This window comes from Arachis hypogaea, chromosome 12 (genome assembly GCF_003086295.3).
Source record: "Arachis hypogaea cultivar Tifrunner chromosome 12, arahy.Tifrunner.gnm2.J5K5, whole genome shotgun sequence".
NCBI classification, from domain to species: Eukaryota; Viridiplantae; Streptophyta; class Magnoliopsida; order Fabales; family Fabaceae; genus Arachis; species Arachis hypogaea.
This window is the reverse complement of record NC_092047.1, coordinates 7,253,427-7,268,683: the sequence shown is the minus strand read 5'-3', so window position 1 is coordinate 7,268,683 and position 15,257 is coordinate 7,253,427. Positions and strand designations below refer to the sequence as shown.

Genomic DNA, 15,257 nt, shown 5'->3' with positions numbered 1-15,257 from the left:
TATCAACGTGCTCACTTCTCTCCTTAATCCAGCTTGATTAATTAGAGATTTCTTTGATTTAATTACTCTATTAGTTATTATGGTTCATTAATTTTATAATTAAATTTTTATATTTTTTAATTAAATTTTTTATATTAAAAATGTTAAAATTAACATAATATTCCACTCAAAAAATTTATGATCAAAGATCTAATTATATTTTTGTTGATACCTTTAATTTGCGAATAAATATTCCGTTAACTCTAATATTTTTTATAATAACAAAGACCTAATTAAAAAATTAAAAACAGTGTAAATATCCAATTAAAAAAAAATTGAGTAAACTACTATTTCTATTTTCTACCCACAAAAATTGAAAACGCCGATATATCTATTCATAGAAGATGGAAATTACTATTTATACCAATAAAAATGGGTTTTTGCCGACAAAAGTATCTAAACCCTAAAAAACTAAATAAAATTTTTAAACTACCATTCTCTCCACCACTACTACTACTACCATAATCTCTCCTCTCTCTCTCTCTATAAATATTCTCAGCAACTCCAATCCCAAATTCTACCACCACCCTTTTCCCCAACTACCATCATCACTGTCTCTATTACCATCACCACCACTGCCATTGCCACCCTTCCTCCTCCCTCCACCCCCACTACAAAAAAAGGGGTTTAAAATGGCATTGATATTAAGGCGGTTTTAAAGAACCGCCGTAATATCTAGACATTATGGCATGTTTTGTTGCTGTCGTAATTGGCTTTGTATATGGCGGCGGTTCTGGTGATTATGGCGGTTTTGAACCGCCATTTTCACACATATATAAAATAAAAAAATTGCAATCCCTAACTCATTGAACGAAACACATATACGACGCTCTCGATCTCCCTTCTATCTCTCCTTCGTCTCCTCCGTGTAAAAAAGCTCTCCGACAACGCCGTTCTTTCCTCTAGGGCTTCTCCTCTCTCCTCCGGTTACGATATCTCCAGGTACCTCTCCCTCTTAAGTTAAACTAAAACAGTTACTCTGTTAGAGAAGCCAAAACCGAAATCGAAATTCTGTTTTATTTTGTTTTTTGTTAGTGCTGTGGAGACGAAGATTCCGGCGAGAGGCAAGGCTCTGGTGGCTACTGACCTCAGCATTTCGATTCCAGAAGGCACCTATGCCTACATTGGTGATTAAATTACCGATTTTTTCGTTTTTGTTCGGGTTACGGTTTCAAAATTGTTTTTGGTGCTGATTTTTGGGGGTTTTTGTTTCTCTGCTGTTCGGCGATCAGGTCTTGCATTGAAGCATTCAATTGACGTTGGTGCGCGGGTGATTAACACCGATTACAGAGGACCGGTTGGGGTGATACTGTTCAACCGGTTAACGATCTCAGATCTTCTTTCGAATCTTGGATCTTCCTTCCTCGCATCTGTCATCGACACTGCTTGCAAAGCCGGCGAGGTTATTTTCGTAACTTTACCCCCTCCTCCCCTCTCTCTCTCTCTCTCTCTCTCTCTCTCTCTCTCTCTCTCTCTCTCTCTCTCTCTCTCTGATCTCAGATCTTCTATTGCTTACTTTTATTAAGTTGTTTCTATATTATTTGAAAAGAATTCTATCAGTATCATTCACAGTAACGAAAAATGCAACACAGTTATTCGAAAAGAATTTAAACATTTGGCGTTATTAGATCTAGAGGAGGTGCCTGAGGTGTTTCCTGGGCTTGAGTGTGTCTCTGCTCATCCTGGCTCTCCTGAACGATGCAATACCTCCAAAATGCAGCACAATTTAAAGTCAATTTCAAGTTAATAGAGTCACCTTAAGTTGAGGTTAGTTCCACTACTATAGTCAGAGTATAATTTTTGTGAGTGCTTTATTTGCATGTCTCTGCTTTATTGCCACTATATCTGAATTAAAATTCATCAAACTGATGGGGATTCATCAATAGTCTTAAGTCAGAAACTTTCTGAAGGACTAGGAATTAAAATGCTTTTAGTTGGATTTTTTATTTGATGGACCATTTCTATGATATTTGTGGTAAATTATATTAAATCTGGTTTACTTTGCTTGCCATTGATGTATCAATTATTTTTAGATACATATATAAAGATTACATTGACAGACTATTTTTAATCCTTCAGGTTGCTAGAGGGTGAAGTTACAGGAACAACTTTGAGGCAGATATAAACCATCCACTTGTGAGAAAATTTTGGTTGTAAATTATAATTTGTAAGGGTTCATTTCATGACTAGTTTCTAGCCAAAGTAGGCATTTACTTCACTAGTTATCTACAAAAATAATGAAAAGATTAACTAGTAATCTTAGTAAAGATATTATTTCTAAGAAATTAAGAAAAAAAAAAAAAGATTTTGTTTAGAGGCTGCTACCAAATTTATCATTCACAGTATCATTTGTACATAGCACATTTTTTGCATCCTCTTATATTGGATTACAGTTTCTCACTTTCTTGGTTATAGAAGAATTAATCATATAAAATTTTGTTAAGTCCTCATTTATTTGTAGATGGTCTTCTGGAGAGTGAGATTTCATCACCAAAAGAGTTAGGAAGTAGGTCTTTTGGAGCGAGCAACACGGAAGCATGACCTTGCATGATAAAGATTTTATGTATTAAACATTATATGTTAAGACGTATTATTGAAAAATATTACTTTGATACTTTGTTTTTTGGATTATGACTTTTGGATCATGTATGAACTAAAAATTATCTTATGATGTTTGATTTATGGCTATGCCTTTTGGTTATTACGAGATTTTAAAGTTTGAGTTCCGAAAATATCACTTCACATAGGTTGTTTCAATCTTATTTTAAAAAGCATAAAATTGTCATCATAATTAGGTACAAACGGCGGTTAGAAACCCCCATTTTAAATGAAAACGATGCAATTATATCCTGGTAAAAATGGCGGTTAGAAACTGCCATTTTAAATGAAAACGATGCCATTATATCCTGGTAAAAATGGCGGTTAAAAATCGCCATTTTAAACAGAAAATATGCAATTATATCTCGGTAAAAACGGCAGTTAGAAACTGCCATTTTAAACAAAAATGATGCCACTATATCCTGATAAAAACGGCGGTTATAACCGCCATTTTAAAAAACTTAAAAACTGTCATTTTATGTGGAAATAATGGCAGTCAGAAATTGCCATTTTAACCGTCAAATAACTGTCATATTATTCACAGGTAATTGTAGCGATTTTTTGAAAACCGCCGTAATAACCAGAATGGCGGCCAGAATACCGGCGTTTCTTGGGAGCGCCGTTTTTGGTAAAAATGGCGGTTGCAACCACCGTAATTTAAAAAAAAAACCACCATTTTAACCTTTTTTTATAGTGCTCTTCGACCCCGATCTCAACCACAGGCTCTGCTTCCCCTCGCCTTCCTCCCCTTTCGAAACTACAACCCTGTCGCCGCCTCCTCTATTGTTTCATTCTTCAAATTCAGCAACAAAATTCTTTCAAAATCTTTAAGTCGTTGTCAGCACAAAACCACATCTTGTCACCATTATCCATGGCAGAAACAACCCATACCTGCGTTGAGTAGCCTGAAATGCGGTTCTCTGAACCCGATCCGAATCGCCCAATGGTGTAAGCAAAGATGTATAATGCAGAAGTCTCTTCATGCGCTCCATGGGTTCCGTTAGGGTATTGAATTCCGAGACCAGACGGTTAAGCTTGATGGTGATGGAAGATGGCAAGGATGATGAGATTAACGGTAGTGATGGTTTACTCATCCCAACAGATCGCTCACACTACTCGCATCATCCTTAGATCTAGGGTTTCTTTTCGGCATAGACAGAGGTTGAGCTTGTGTTAGATGATTATGCTGGTGATGGTGGTGCTGGTGTTGTTAAGTCGCGACCAACACCAACGAGGGAGTGTTTGGCGAAGGGGTTAGGGTGACAGCTGAGGAGGAAGGCAAGGCGGTGGTACTGAGCGGCGATGTGGTCGATGTTGGGATTGGGGTCGCTAAAAACATTGAGAGAGAGAGAGGGGGGAGAGACGATGGTAGTAGTAGTGGAGAGAATGGTAGTTTGGAAAATTTATTTAATTTTTAGGGTTTGGATAATTTTACCTGTAAAAGTCCATTTTTTATGGATACAAATGATAATTTCTGTTTTCTATGAGTAGATATATCAGCGTTTTTAACTTTCGTAGGTAAAAATGTTAGTTTACTCAAAAAAATATAATGACCTAATTGTAAATCTAATAAAATTTTAGAGACCAATAGATTATTACACCTATTTCTTTTGCATTTAACATTTAATTTAATTTATGTGATATGTGTTATGAGTTTTATGAGACTAATATTTTAAAATTAATTGTACAATAGAGTTAATGCTTTAAAAAGAGCGTCATAAAACCACTTATAATAAAAGTTTTTATCAGTAAAAACTTTTAATTGGCAAAAAATCGAATAAAATGCTGCAGAATTATGTCATAATATTTGCATGATATCAATACTTAAAAGAGTAAATACCCTATTCGCCCCTTGATCTTTTTTTCGTGAGACATAGTGCACCTTAATCATTCTTAAACTTCAACCAGATTCCCACCCATTAAGGAAAATGGACAAATCGGCCCCTGCTATTAAATGACAAATGGTTGCCCACTGACGTGTTAGGTAACAGTGCCAGTGTCACCTCCAAAAGATTGCCGGGACTAAAAATTCCTTCTCTATCTCTTTTTCTTTTTCTTCTTCCTTCTTCCTTCTTCCTTCCTTCATCAATGGCGGATTCTACTGCCACTGTAAACTCCACGTAATTAGTGAATAATTAGCTAATAAATTAATTAATTAAAAAATGAGAAAATTAAATTTTATAGTTTAATGTGGTAGAATTAAGTAAAATATGAATTTTGACACTAATTTTAAAGATTTTGACCCAAAATTGGGTCGGACGAGCCGAACTGGTCGAAGCGGGCCCAACCAATCCACTTATGCATATGAGCTTTAGCTCATTTGCCTTCCTCTTCATATGAGAAACGCTGAAACGCTCAGCAAAAGGGGGAAGAACACTCCCAAGTTACAAACCCTTGAATTAAATTCAAATCCATATAACTCTCAACTCCGAGTTCCGATCACCGCACCGTCTGTGGCCACGTATTCACCGCATCGAGCTCTACAAAGCCTGGTAACTAATTTCGGTAAAGAACCTTGTTTTCATCTTAGTTTCTCATCCCCCTAATTTTCGAAAATTTGAGAGTTTGGTTATTGAAATTTGATGTCTTGGTGTTTAGGCTCAAATTAAGCTTTTGAAGGATTAGCGGGTTTTGTTCAATTGAGGCTTGGGTAAGGTAAGAATTCTCAAACCCTAGTAAATTCCTTGATTATTTGTGGTTGAGTATTTAAATTTTATATATGGATATAATAATATGTATTAGGAAGCGTATATGTGATTTTGGAACACAATTGTGGAGGTTGAAAGCTTGGTTTAACCTTGAGTGCTGAAATCTTGGAGGTTGGGAACTTTGGAGGCTGAGTTTTAGTTCCAATTTGAGGTGTCTCTGTTTTAGAGAAAAATTGGCCAAAGTATGATTTTGGTTTCTCGTATGTAATATATAATGTTTTGTGAAAATTTAGGTTAGACAACTTAGGATAGGTTGAATTGTGTGTTTGGTGCATATTTAGTGATTTTAGTAAATGTAATATGTGTTAATTTGATGTGGATATTCGATAGGTTGGTGAATGATATGAATGTGGTGGATGGTTGATAAAATGGTGATTTTAATGAACAAGAATGATATATTGATGATTGAGTATAAGGTTGTATTGAATGTGAATTATTGAGGTTAAACTTGTTGAAGTTATATATTGGGGTGCTATGAAATGAATGTCAGTATTGGGATGTGGTTTGGTATATTTTAATGCTGTTTAAAAGCTTGGAGTGTTGGTTTTGAGCTATGAAATTGGTAAAAATAGAGGTTTGAGATTTGTTGAGAAAAACTTATTTTTGACCAAATTTCGGCAAGCCATAACTCGGCCTACGAATCCCCAAAAATGAAAATTGGGTCCGTGAAGTTTACGCCGTTTGAAGAACGGACTAAAAATGATTTCTAATGGAAAAGTTATGCGCGTCGAAAGTTTGGCGTGTAAAGGTAGATTCTGTGGCACTTAACAATTTTTAGCCATTCTGCAGAACTCACGTACGCGAGTACACACTCGACACGGGCATTTTATTCTGTTTTGATGTCCCGCGTATGCGAGAGGGTGTATGCATACGTGAGAATGTAAATGTAAGGGGTTGCGTATGCGGACACTCGCACGCGACGCGGGTACTTTATTCTGTTTTAATGTCCCGCGTGCGCACGAGTTACATGCATACGCAGGACCATGTTTTTCAGCAACATTATTCTAAACCTCTATTTTTACTCTCCAAGACCCTAAAAGGCTAAAACTTAGTTGTAATGATAGTGAAGGGGGCTGAACTATGAAATGGTGGTAACTTGGAAGTGAAGAAAATTTGAGATATGATGAATTATGATTGAGAAGTGCGAAAAATGTTATATAATTGATGAATATTGACTACAATGATATTGAATGAATGAGTATGAATGATATATTGACTTGTGCACTTCTTATTATCTGAGATACGAGTTTTCCTAGGTAGATACAGTGGCTTGCCACCACTTGCTCCAGGTCGAGACTCGATACTCTGTTGACCCTACGTCGCAAGAAGTGGTCGGGCACTTTAACTCCTCGAAAATTCCCCCAATGAGCTGAATTTGATTATGATTGAGAAAAAGTTATGCATGGACTCTTGGGGATGAGCGCACGAGGGACTGTCCAGGGTTAGCTACTGGACATGTTGGGTTGGCTTTATAACCAATAGATGAGACTTATCAGCCATAAGACAGCCATATATCATATGCATATGTGTGTTTTGTTTGATTATGCATTAATTGGGCTTGCCTATGTAATTATTATGCTTACTGCTATATTTGCTACCTACCATATATGTATCCTACTTGTGTTTGCTTTGTCTGTATTGTTTGTCTGTGTACCGAAGTTTTGGAGGATTGGAGGAAGGCGAGAAGCTGAGGAAATAAGTAGAATTGAGTTAGACTTAGGAACCTTAGATAGCTCACCTTGTATTAAGATTTTAAACTTTAACTCTAAGCTTTATATCTGAGAGTCAGAGTTCTAGGATCACCTCTGGCTTTCTCGGGACCTTATATATTATGTATGCTGTGTTGGGTATATTAGTGTGAGAAGATGACAAAATCTTATATTTGTGTAGTGGTTTCAAGGCACGATTAGATCGCTTTCTTTAGATATATATTTGTCCCCATACTTAGTTGCTATAGGGTTGATGACAATACTCTCCTAGGATACAATGAAACCTAAGAATTTCTTAATTAGCAATAGTAAGAAATTCTCAACTCTCTTGAACAAAAAAATCTCTTAATAGTTGATTAAAATGTACACTTAGTACTTGTGTTTCTGAAATAGTGAACAAGGACTTATTTATACATATTGCACGTAACAATTATGATTAGTTACGTATACAAATGGTTGTGTCTTTTCTATTGCTAATAGATACAATGTTTTGAACATACACAATTTTTAAAGAGTTGTGTCCCTTTAGCCAATAGACACAATGTTTTGAACATACACAATCCTTAAAAGGTTGTGTCCCTTCAACCAAATGGTACTAAACGGTTAGTAACCGTTTATTAATATTAATAATAATATTAATAATAATATCAATAATATTAATAATATTAATTAATCAAATTTGTAAATACCATTCAATCCCCCACTATTTACAAAATTTAAATGGCATACAAGTATATGCATAAAGAATGTGTCACTAAGATTAAACACTCTTTTGGTGTAAATTTTAAAGTTCTAACGAAGTAATATGTGTCTAATCGATTAAACCTATACTCCATATGCTAGTACCAAAAATTACACACATTACTTATACCCTCCAAGTTCAAGAGTTTACAATTTTAAGCACTTATATGGCCTTGTGCTCATCATTGTTTCATGAATATTTACGAGAATAAAACTCTAAAATTCTTGATTAGAGCGGCACCACTCTTATATTCATATAGGTAGAATCTTTTGATAGATAATATTATCAGTCCATTAAGAGTTTAAACTCACCCTCCTAATTTATTGTAAATAGTACTAAATCCTATATCTTAGTGCTCCAATTGCTAAATAACTTGTTATTACCCATTAAACCTTGAAACTAGTGGTCTACTAGAATAAGGTTGGGTTCCCATCATTTAGCAATAATAGGTTTTAATCCCATTTTAGCAGTATTCTCTTTAATTTTATCCCTTGACAAACCTTTAGTCAAAGGGTCTGCTAAATTTCCTTGAGATCTTACATAAGTGATGGTAATTACACCATCATCTATTAGTTGCCTCACAAACTTATGTCTCAAACTTATATGTCTAGACTTTCATTATAAACCTTATTATATGCTCGAGACATGGTTGATTCACTATCATAGAAGATTGAAATGGTTGTCGCCTGCTGTGGCCACAGCTTTATATCATATAACAAATTTCTTAACCATTCCGCTTCTTTCCCTGCGGCTGATAAAGCTACAAACTCAGCCTCCATAGTAGAATGTGTAATACATGTTTGTTTCTTTGAGGTCCAACTTATTGCTCCACCACCTATGGTGAAAATCCATCCTGAAGTGGATTTGTTGTCACTAAAATTTGTAATCTAACTTGCGTCGGAATAACCTTCTAAAACTACGGGATAATCACTATAATGTAATGCCAAGTTTATGGTTTTCTTGAGATAACCAAAAACTCTTGTTATAACTTTCCAATGTTGATTGCTAGGCTTTCTGTAAACCTTGATAATTTTCACACACCAAATGTTATATCAGGTCTAGTACAATGCATTGCATACATTAAACTTCCTATAGCACTAGCATATTCTAATTGTGCTATAGGTCTTCCCATGTTTCCTTCTAATTTAAGATTAGGATCATACGGCGTATTGGATTCTTTAATTGTGAGATGATCAAACTTTTTCAATACCTTTTTGATATAATGAGATTGACTTAAAGTAAAGCCAACTTCATTCTTATACACCTTTATGCCTAATATTGTATCAACTTCATTCAAATCCTTCATCTTGAATTAGAAGTTAGATACTTCTTCGTTATACGAATTCCTTCTAAATTTGTTCCGATGATTAACATATCATCAACATATAAACAAATAATTACTCCATAATCTTTAGTAAATTTTGAGTAAATACATTTATCCGCACTATTATGTGAGAAGCCATTTGATAACACCACTGAATCAAACTTCTCATGCCATTGTTTAGGCGCTTGTTTTAACCCATACAAAGACTTAATTAATTTACAAACTTTCTTTTCATTTTCGAGTAGCACATAGCCTTCTGGTTGCTCCATATAAATTTCTTCATTAAGATCTCCATTTAGAAAAGCTGTTTTAACATCCATTTGATGTATATGAAGCTTATGTATGGATGCTAATGCTATAAGAGTCTAATAGAAGTCATTCTTTCTACAGGTGTGTAGGTATCAAAATAGTCTAGACCTTCTTGTTGTCTAAACCCCTTGGCCGGTTCAACCGGAATAACCGGGAACCGGTGGCCTATCCGGTCCGGGTGACATAGAAAACCGCCTGGCAAAAAATCAATGAAAAAACCGGTCGAACCGGCGGTTAACCGGCGAACCGGAAGAACCGTCCGATTTTTTGGCGGTTTAGTGGTTTGCAGCTTCAGGCCAAAACGACGTCGTTTCGGCTTTAAAAAAAAAAAAAAAAGAAAAGGCAAACGCATAGCGCCGAAACAAACCTAACCCACTACCACTAACCCTAATCTCAATCTGAGCTCAGCTCCCCTTTCCCCTAACCTAATCTGCGCCAGCCTCCATTCACCCAGCAAGGCTACCATTCGCCACCGACAACCATCGACAGCAGCCGCGCGACCACCACCGGCCGAGCCCGCCTCCTCGTCGCCGAACGTCACTTAGGCCGCCCCTCATTCGCCATCCACAACCATCGACAGCAGCCGCGACCACCACCGGCCGAGCCCGCCTCCTCGTCGCCGAACGTCACCTAGCCCGACCCTCATTCGCCACCCACAACCATCCACAGCAGCCGCGACCACCACCGGCCGAGCCCGCGTCCTTCTGAATTCGGTAAGACTCTGTTCTTTACTCCTTCTTGATTTTGGATTTTGATTTTCTGAGGTTCTGTGAGCTCGCCTGTTCTATGCTGCCTTCTTGATTTATGATTTTGATTTTCATCATTGCTGTTGTTGATTTTGAATAATGAATATGTTTGCTGCCTTCTCGATGCATGGCACTTGTTTTAGACTTCTGGGTTCTCAAACCTGCTTTACCTTCATTTGGTATTTGGCCTTGTTGCCCAGCTTGCCTCTTAAAAGCTACAAGAGATAAGAATAGGGGCTTTCCTTACAGTCCTCTATTCACATCACATTGCTTTTGTCATTGCAATTTGCAAAGGATGCTATAGTATGTCATATCACTTCCCTGTAATCGAAGGGATTCATTCTCTCTAAATTTTTTTTGGTGGGTGGGGGAAGGGGGGATGGGATTTAAGTTTGATCAAATTCGATATGATTGTTGCAGAACATTTTGGCAGTGATTTTCATTGTACAACTTCTATTGGTCTTTATCCATAGCACTGTCTCAATTTATTGACTTCCCAATTTATCGTGCATAAACTGAGATTTGAAAAACATGTGTTGGATTTTGCCTTTTGACCCACTTTTGTGTTTACTTATTCCACTCACTATATGAAATGTGTGATTTTTTTTTTGTGGCTATTCCTGATGAATGAAGAAATCCACCATTAATGAGCTGCCGATTACTTCCATTATTTTCCCTGTCTATTGTTTTTGAAATATATTGCAATTTGTTTAATTTTGCAGATCTATTATATGCTTATGAATGGCGTGGCTGGAGCTTGGAAAGAAGGTAAGTTATCTTTTAATTTTATAGTATATTATTTTCATTAAAAAAAGAAAAGGTTACACAGCTTGCAGGAGATCAGGCTGTTCCTATAAATAATGCTATGCCATATAATTTAAAGACATAATTTTATTTACTGACAATGTACTGTTTAATACCTGAGTGCAGAGAATTTATATGAATATTTCTAGAGCTTTGAATACATCTTCATTTAGGCTTGTGGCAGGGTCAAGCAGTGGACCTATTTAACTTTTATGTGCATAACATCCTTGACCAGCAGCCATTCATAGCCCCGAAAGCAATGACATTGTTTTGGAAATTTTTTCGTTTAGGTTGGTTTATGTTTCTAACATTCTTTGGTACATTTCCACATGTAATTCATGGTTAAACCTAATGCTTAGTTGCAAAACCTCATTATTTGTGCTAAATTGTGGTCTGAGGGACGAGGTGGAATGTTGAATGTGTTCCATTATTAACAATCTATTATAACGAGTCACCTTCATTGTACTCTTAGTTGGAACACTTAATGATAATTATGATTTTTGATGAGTTGCACCTTTGATTAGTTGAAAACTTGCTAGTAATTGTTTCTTTTGAATGTAGAACATTATGGATTTGTCATTATGTGCTTTTTTTATTTGTTTAGTTATAAATTTTGATGTTTGAAGTTGTTTGTGAACCTCTAATATTAAGTAATGGATAATTTATTATGTGAAATTTTAAATTTTATTAAGTTAGAAATTATTGAATTTATATATTTAAAATTATTTTTAGATTTTTTAATAATTTTATTTAATATTTAATTAAATCGGTTGAACCCCGGTTGAACCCCGGTCGAACCAATGAACCATTGAACCAGTGACCTCACCGATTTTTTGACCGGTCCGGTTCTCGCAACCTTGACAAGAACCAACTCTTCTCTAAAATTAAAGCATAACCATAATTAATACTAATATTGTCTAATAACACCAAATATTTAAATCAATATAAATAACACAATATTATGCATTAGTCTAAAATCTTATGCATTTTAAACATAAAACATTAACTTATAGTCTTATAATAACTAATAACACAAAATATTAAGGTTTACAATATTTAAATTCCATATAAGAATAACCATCATCCATCACTAATAACACAAAATATTAATTGTGTATGATGACCGGGCCACCGGGCCGACTTCGGGTAACCCGAACCATGGTCGGACCCGACCCGAAATAATGACCGGGTTTATTTTTGAGACCCTTACCGACCCTAGACCCGGTGAAATCACACCAAAATAGCTCCTAAAGTGTTTGGGGCCAGGCCGAGTCTTCGAGCCGGGTCGGGCCATGCACACCCCTAGAAGCCATAGCCTCTTTGAATGTTTGAGGATCACCATCTATGTTCATAACAATAGGAATCTTGTTTGTTACAGAATTCCTAGTTCCTTCTACCAAAAAGGTGATAGCCTGAGAAGAAATAAAATCTGGACCCAAGTCCTTTTCTTTTCTTACTCTCAAGCTCTTCCTTGGTTCAATCAACTCTTTGTTGCTTAGACATTTATTATTTTGATTATTTATTTCTTGTGAAATATTAGTATCATTTTAGGGATACTCTGAATTAGAAGTTGACTCATTGATACATTTATTTTCAATAAATTCTACTTCTCTTGATTCAACAACTACATTAGACAATAAGTCTAATATTCTATATGCTTTAGAATTTTGAGCATATCCTATAAAAGTGTCTTTTATGGCTCTTGTCCCCAATTTGGTTCTCTTTTGATCAGGAACTCGATAAAAGGCTAAACACCCCCCACACTTTAAGATAATTTAAATTAAGTTTCCTTCCTTTCCAAATTTTATAAGAAGAAACATTTCTATGTCTTGATGGTATTCTATTATGAATATAACATGATGTCAATAATACTTCACTCCACAAATTGTAAGGCAATTTTGCATTTAATAACATTGAATTAACCATATCCATTAAGGTACGGTTTTTTCTTTCCGCCAAACTATTTTGTTGCAGAGTATATGGAGCGGAAAATTCATGCACAATACCATGTAATTCACAAAAGTTATCAAATTTATTAAAAAATTACTCTTCACCTTATAATGATTCAAGGATCACCACTTGTAGATCACGAAGTCAACTTACAAGGATTTGTAATTCATGAATTTGATCTATAACAGACATAGTATCATTCATAATAAATTCAAAATATTTCATCATAATAAACTTATATATTCCTTGTCGTTCAGTATTGTACTTTTCTTCCAAAGATTTTCAAATCTCCAATGGTGATTGAATTGACATATAGAGATCATAGAGTCGGTCGGATAGAGTGTTGAGAATATGACCTTGACATGCAAAAGTATCTTCATCACGTTTCTTCTTCAATTGAACAATCTTTTCTTTCTCTTCTAGTGTGACATTTTCAGCAGCATCGGTAATTGATGTAGCCTTTGGGTCAATCATATATGCAAGATTGAGAATCGAAAGAAGAAACATAATCTTGTCCTTTCAATGGTTGAAGTTTGTTCCATCAAAGTGATCTAATTTGACAAACTCTTGATTCATGACCTTGAATGTAGTGTTTTGATCTTGTGCCATCTTCAAGAAATATCTCTCTAAAATTGTTGGGTATATTAGTGTGAGAAGATGACAAAATCTTATATTTGTGTAATGGTTTCAAGGCACGATTAGATCGCTTTCTTTAGAGAGATATTTGTCCCCACACTTAGTTGTTATAGGGTTGATGACAATACTCTCCAAGGATACAATGAAACCTAAGAATTTCTTAATTAGCAATAGTAAAAAATTCTCAACTCTCTTGAACAAAAGAAATCTCTTAATAGTTGATTAAAATGTACATTTAGTACTTGTGTTTCTGAAATAGTGGACAAGGACTTATTTATACATATTGCACGTAGCAATTATGATTAGTTACGTATACAAATGGTTGTGTCTTTTCTATTGCCAATAAATATAATGTTTTGAACATACACAATTCTTAAAGAGTTGTCCCTTTAGCCAATAGACACAATGTTTTGAACATACACAATCCTTAAAAGGTTGTGTCCCTTCAACCAAATGGTACTAAACGGTTAGTAACCGTCTATTAATATTAATAATAATATTAATAATAATATCAATAATATTAATAATATTAATTAATCAAATTTGTAAATACTCTTCATGCTGGCACCATTACCATGCGGAGAACTCCCGGTTCTCATCCCATACATGTGTTATCTTTTTAGATGCAGGTCAAGAACCACCTCACTAGGCATCTGGACTTACTCTGCAGCGAAGTGGGATTTTTGGATGTTGTATCTTGCTATGTTTAGATGTATCTATATGTATAGAATTCTCCTTGTATATATGCTTTACTTTTGTGCCTCATAGAGGCTTGATGGAGACATAGGGTATGTTTTGAGTATTTTGCATATTGGGATTGTGTGTGTGTATGTGTGTTCTCCGGCCAGCCGTAGCTTTGCAGGTTGAGCCCCGAGCTTGATTATTTTGTATCCTTAACACTCCGATCCTATTATATATGTATGTATCTATACTTTCTTTATACGCAAGTAATCGTTGTCTTGAGCATTGTGCTTTTATTTTTCACAATTTGCTTAAACCAACCTTCAAGACTCCTCAAATATTATATTCGTTCACTTATACTATGTATGTACAATTTATTTTAGAGGTCGTAATACCACACTACCTCTGTTTTATGGCTTAAGCGTAAAGCTTTGTGTGGTAGGGTGTTACAGCCACCCCTTACACAACCACTAAACCACATTCTCCATTCAGCTTAAGGATCCACCATCCAAAATCCTTTCAACCTCTTACACACACCCCCTCTCTACCTCTTCTTCTTCTTCAATGTGCTTTCTTTTAACACACAGAGAAATAGTTTCAAGCTACGATTTTTTCTCTTCTTTTTCTTGTCCTGTGAAGTGCTTCACCACTATTTGATGCCACCGCTCTCTGCCGCATTTGCCACCATTTCTTTCTTCCTCCATTGCCGATAGCTCTATGCTCTCTGCTATCTACAGAGCTCTGCCACCACTTGAAGCTTTTCACGTTCTGCCGTCTGCACCCTCTCGCTCGCCACCTCTTTCTCCTTGTTCTTTGTCGCCAACAGAACCCTAACACTATCGAGGTCAGGTGCGTCATCATCCTAATTGTTTTAATCTTCCACAAATTTCTCTTATTTTCTCTTTAGTTTTATTCAATTGGTTGATGTTATGGTTTGGCTCACAAAGTCAGGAGCTTGCGAAGAGAAGAGTAGGGGATCAACGTGAAACAGTGATTGTGTAAGAGATTGGA

The 15,257-nt window shown here is 35.6% G+C and overlaps 1 long non-coding RNA gene across 1 annotated transcript; it reads left to right on the top strand.

Annotated features, from left to right (window-relative positions):
• Positions 1-9,777: 9,777 nt before the first annotated feature.
• LOC112726635 (uncharacterized) lies at positions 9,778-11,486 on the top strand. Its single transcript, XR_003165335.3, has 3 exons — positions 9,778-10,142; positions 10,898-10,943; positions 11,106-11,486. It is a non-coding gene; the product is annotated as an uncharacterized lncRNA (long non-coding RNA).
• The last annotated feature ends 3,771 nt before the right edge of the window (positions 11,487-15,257 follow it).